Source organism: Bubalus kerabau, chromosome 6 (genome assembly GCF_029407905.1).
Source record: "Bubalus kerabau isolate K-KA32 ecotype Philippines breed swamp buffalo chromosome 6, PCC_UOA_SB_1v2, whole genome shotgun sequence".
Classification (NCBI taxonomy): Eukaryota; Metazoa; Chordata; class Mammalia; order Artiodactyla; family Bovidae; genus Bubalus; species Bubalus kerabau.
Genome location: NC_073629.1, coordinates 30,941,594 through 30,947,125, shown reverse-complemented (window position 1 = coordinate 30,947,125; position 5,532 = coordinate 30,941,594). Strand labels below are relative to the sequence as shown.

At 38.5% G+C, this 5,532-nt stretch overlaps 1 long non-coding RNA gene across 7 annotated transcripts; it reads right to left on the bottom strand.

Moving 5' to 3' along the window:
- Positions 1–1,457: 1,457 nt before the first annotated feature.
- Positions 1,458–4,966, bottom strand: LOC129656091 (uncharacterized). 7 transcript variants are annotated; one of them, XR_008716181.1, is made up of 4 exons: positions 4,767–4,905; positions 3,304–3,402; positions 2,859–3,005; positions 1,458–2,264 (listed from the first exon to the last, which is right to left on the bottom strand). It is a non-coding gene; the product is annotated as an uncharacterized LOC129656091 (long non-coding RNA). The 7 variants fall into 7 exon arrangements; XR_008716184.1 differs by lacking the exon at positions 4,767–4,905 and adding an exon at positions 4,612–4,716; XR_008716185.1 differs by lacking the exon at positions 4,767–4,905 and adding an exon at positions 3,720–4,592.
- Between the last annotated feature and the right edge of the window lie 566 nt (positions 4,967–5,532).

Sequence of the window (5,532 nt, the reverse complement as noted above, 5' to 3'; positions counted from 1 at the left end):
CTATCAGAAAAAAAAAAAAAAAAAAGTGACCTGGATCATTTCTTTAACAGAAATGCAAACCTCTCTTGCTTCTCTACAATAGAAGTTTGAAGGTTAGAATGCCCACTCTCCCAGACTCAGTTGAAGATAGGAGTAGCCACATGACCCAGTTCTGGCCAAAGACATGTTTGTAGAAGTCTCTGGGGTGGGGGATGGGGTGGGAGAGGCTTTTGAGAAAAGGTTTTAAAAGAGGCAGACTCATCAAACCTCTTGTACTCTGCTGGTGAGATTGTGAAATGATGTGACTACTTTGGAAAACAGTTTGGCAGCTTCTCGAAAAGCTAGAACATTGAGTTACCGTATGTTCACATAAAAGCTTCTATGTAAATATTCATAGCAGCATTATTCATAGTAGCCCCAAAGTAGAAACAACTCTATATACCAATGTGTTAGATCCATACAATGGAATATTATTTGATCATAAAAAGAAATGAAGTACCGATACTTCCATTCAGTGGATGAGCCTTGAGAATATTACGCTGAATGAACAAAGCCAGACCCAAAGGGATCCAGATACAAAAGGCCACATTTTGTATGGTTTCATTTATGCAAAATGTCCAGAACAAGCACAGAAATGGAGAGTAGGTAGTGGTTGCTAGTAGCTACAGAAAGGGAGTGGAGGGGAATGGGGACTGGCTGCTAACAAGTATGGTTTTCCTTTTGGAATGATGGAAATGTTCTGGAATTGGATAGCAGTATACTAAAAACCATTGAATTATACACTTTAAAGGGGTGAATTTAATGGTATGTGAATTATGTCTCAATTAAAAAAGAAAACAGAGAGACTCAGCTGGCTTACCAATAAGGCCTCTTTCCTGATGTCCTTCGCCCACTCCTCTTCTGATCTGATGTGCAGAGGAGAGGCCCAGGTATGGGGCCCCATTATGATAATGAAGACAAAGGCCATTTGCTAAAGAGGATGAATGGAAGTCTTCAGGGCCCAATAAACCTCTTACTTTTTTAAGCTACTGTTTGTCAAGTTTTTTGCTGCTGGTAGCTGAAAGCAATCCTCTAAATGAATATACCTCCCAACTTTAAGATTTTATGCAAAGCCAATCGCTGTTAAAATTGAAAAGAATCGAGTTATGAAATGCAGTACCTAGAGAGCGATGGGAGAATAGTTCTTCATAAGGTGCCATTTAAAGAGAATCTCCCATTTTATCGAGCTATTTAGTACTTGCGCAGTAACACAAAGTGGTTTCATGTTTAAGTTTATGATGCTGCATTATGACACAGAGTAATGAAATGTAAAATATGCATTCAAAGCATCTTTAAGGAAAATACAATAAATATGAATAATTACCGGTGTAACTATTCCATTAAGACATGCTATGCAGTCAAAGATAAAGAGTCTATTTTTGGATTGTTTCCAAAATGCCTGAAAGGAAAGCTCATAATAGTGGGTCCTTGTTGTATCTCTAGATAAGGCTGAAGACATTTAAACACTACAATTTGTTAAGTAATAAACAGCCATAGTTTGAGGACAGGGGAGATATTATGAGTGAAGGCAATATAAAATATGCTTACATTTACAGTCTTAAGATATTAGCATGTTCCCATGCCATTCTAAACCAAACTTTCTGAAATCTATACTCATAAATTTTTGTCTACTCTCACATGTTGTCATTGAGTGAGCAAATATCCCTCTATTACTGATTTTCTACCCTGTCCCAGTATTAAAAAATTCTGAGATTCTGAATTTAAAAATCATTGACCAAATGAATATTTTGTGCTTAGATTTATTTAAGCTGAAATGAAATTTGATTCCTGTGTATTGCTCTCTCAGAAGTCATTCATGTAAAAAGATGGGTGGTTCCAATATCCTTCAGTCACCAGGCATTTAAAACTATCAAAGATTTTGTTCAAAGACTGAAAAATCAAATTAACCACCTAGTTGCTTGAACAAATAAATAGCATAACAATTATAGCATGAATTCAAACAATGCAGATGAATCCAGCAACAACATGCATTAAAACAAGACAAGCCAAGACAGTTGTTTCCTCAATTAAAATTTGGGGATGAACTAGAAAGAGAAAGAATATGACAGTCTGGTTAATATTCCCCCAAATCTCTTCTCCATTTTGCTCCTGAAGACTGAGTCTTAATATTTGTCTTTATGGTAATGTAGACATCTCACCGTTTGGAAAACTGGACTATTTTTCCCAGGTCATGTCTTGAGAGAAATATGCTTTTCATCTACGCTTGTGTGGTTTCAAATTCAGATCTACAAAGAGCAAACAAGAACATGTGAAATCCCTTTGAAAAGTCTAAGGCATTACAGGAATTTAAGGAGTTATGATGAAGGAAATCAGTCCTGGGTGTTCATTGGAAGGACTGATGCTAAAGCTGAAACTCCAATACTTTGGCCATGCGAAGAGTTGACTCATTGGAAAAGACTCTGATGCTGGGAGGAATTGGGGGCAGGAGGAGAAGGGGACGGCAGAGGATGAGATGGCTGGATGGCATCACCAACTCGATGCTCATGAGTCTGGGTGAACTCCGGGAGTTGGTGATAGACAGGGAGGCCTGGCGTGCTTTGATTCACGGGGTCGCAAAGAGTCGGACACGATTGAGCGACTGAACTGAACTGAACTGATGATGGTGTTATAAGTGATCTTTTATAGCTAATTATTCTGTTAATCTTTCATTCTTCCCACCACGTGGGTGAGTCAGCTTTAAAACCACACCCTCTTCTGCAGGTTTTCCTTTGGGAAAATGCTCAGTAAAGAAGCCATATTTAATATAAACCTGTAAAACTGTAGAGAGTATTTTTAGGGGCTAAAAATGATTTTTAAAAATCTATAATATCTATACTTACTTCTTCCTTCTGTTGTAGTATCAGCTCATTATGGTCACCTGTAGCTTATTGGCTATAGATTGTGAGCCCAGGAGTTCCCCCAAAGGTCAGATGAGGATTTTTATCAATTCTGGTGCTAACTGTTTTCATTCAGCTCCCTCTGGCTTTCTAGAACAGATACAGAGAAGAGTTAACTACTGCTTCACAGACAGCAGAGCAGTGGGAAGAAAGGTAGTTCGCCTTTTGTGGAAAAAATACGAGAGCACATTTCCTAAGTATAGGTAGAAAACATATGGAATTTCTCCAAGGCTTGAAATGCTTTTGAGGGAGGTAAAGAGAAAATGAATGTGTTTAACTCTAAAGGAGACTTTGCTGATGAAAATAATCACAATAATTAGTCATTGCATCAAAATGTATTGTGGAGAGTTGCTCTACTGGAACAATTACTAATCTCCATCCCACTGACCTTTTAAGGAGCTTCATCTTGTAGTTAAATTTCATGTTCATCTCCCACACCGTAACCTCAGCCACTTTCAAGGGATCAGCAGTGACGCATGTTTCTGTGCTGAGACAAGTTTATAAATATACACAGATGTGATAACAGGAAAGTCATTAGATTCACATCAAAAGCTACAGCTACTTTAAATAGCAATGCATTTCTATTACATACTCTTTAATGAGTGGGATGCATGATTTGTTTTTAGTTTTACTTTTGCGTGATTTGCTTTTAGCTTTTCTAAGGAGCCCTGATGTAAAGAAGGCTCCTTCAGGAACTTGGTATGTGTTCCTTATCCATGCCTGGAAATGCTGGTAACTTCCAGCTTGGGGCAGGAATCAGGATCTGATCCCAGAGGGCCTTGAGAACAGAACACTGTCCCTCACCTTTGTGTCCCCCAGGCCTCTCACAGCTTAATCCCCAAATCAACCTGAGTGATCCTAAAAGGAATAGGAGACTCATTCTCCTACTGAGGACTTCAGGGCTCTCAGACTGAGAAGCCAGTAAAGTAACATTAACAAAATCAAGGATGATGATGACGATGGCTGCTTTAATGATAGTCACATTGACTGTTTTAAAGAAATTACCTCAATACTAAGACTATTAAGATGTAGGGTCCTATCAAAGAAACAGAAGTTGTATGAACTTTCTGAAAGGAACTGAATTTTTGGGAGAAAAAGATCACCTTTGGCAAAATCATCTGACTGACTTGTTCTTTTTTTCATTCATTGTGGGATATTTTTATTTTTATGTTTGTTATGATAAAAGATTTTTTTCTCCCCCTTATTAAATCCTAAAGAATGAGTCAACTCTTCTTCCATCACAGAGCTTTTAACCTGTAAACATCTAAATTTTTTTTCAAATTTTTACTTTATATTGGAGTACAGCCGATTAACAATACTGTTATAGTTTCAGGTGGACAGCAAAGGAACTCAGCCATACACATACATGTATCCATTCTCCCCCACCTCCCATCCAGGCTGCCACATAATGTTAAACAGAATTCCTTGTGCTGAATAGTAGGTCCTTGTTGGCTATCCATTTTTAATATGCAGTAGGAAACATCCGCAGTTTATGGTGGTATGATTTGCAAAGTGATTTTCTAATATGCTAAACTTCAAAGGAACTTTGAAATCTAAGAATGTGGGATCCAGCCCAGTTAATCCACCAAAGCACCATTTAGCAGCCTGTTCAGGTTTTTGTTTTGATGGGTCTTTAATAAGCAGTCAAGCGCTGAAGGTAGCATTCTGAAAAACATATACCTCTTCACTCTCTCACCTCTCTCTCTATGAAGTTGTCATGTTTTATAACACCAAGAGCCCAGGGAGCCTACGGTTTTCATCTACATCTGCCATCACCTCCCTGCCCTCTTAGGATCACAGCATGGAGATTCAGATCTTTCCTTCAGGCTGAGAGTGATTCTAGCCACACACCTTGCTAGGTGGAAGAGATAATATGAGCAACTTTTCTCCCCTCTGTTTTATTCTTTCTTACTCCTCTGTGGGAGAAAGAATGGCAGAACAGGCAACAAAAATGAAACAGCTGCTACAAATCCCACCTTCAGTGTGTAGGCTGCTGGGACAGGATGAATGGTCTGCCAGCTTCAAAGGGAGTATACCTCTTATCACCTCCCTGAAAAGCCGTGAATAATGACATTAATTGTGGTTTCTCTATGGCCCTGCCCCACCTGGGCTGCATGCCCTTTGCAGGCACGTGTGCCTGGACTAGAATGTGTTTGGATGGGGGCCCAGTAAGTAGGGGATGAGACGGAGAGAAAGATTCTACCTTTTCTAGCCTGCATGAAAGAGCATTTCTCTAACAGCTCAGCTCTCATGTGTATATAAAATCTCCTAAATGGAAAAAATATCCATTAAATTGTTCAAGGTTCTTTATGCAAAAACCTCTGTGACAAATTATTTTCAGACTGAGTGTCAAAAAAAGGTTTGTCTCTTCTGAATAATTGGCCTGTTGGCTTCTACTAGAAAAAAAAGAAGTTATATAACTCATCATATTTTCCTCTTTGCCTTGGTTACTAGGAAGCTAAATTGTGCATGCAAACACTATCCCTTTCTTCTTCCATTTTTTTGCTAAAATATAATTTTCATCTCTCTTTCCCCTCCCTGCCTTTACTCCTACTAAATCAGATAGATCCAAATGCTATTTAAAATTTGCAAAGTTTAAATAACTAAGAATAACAGT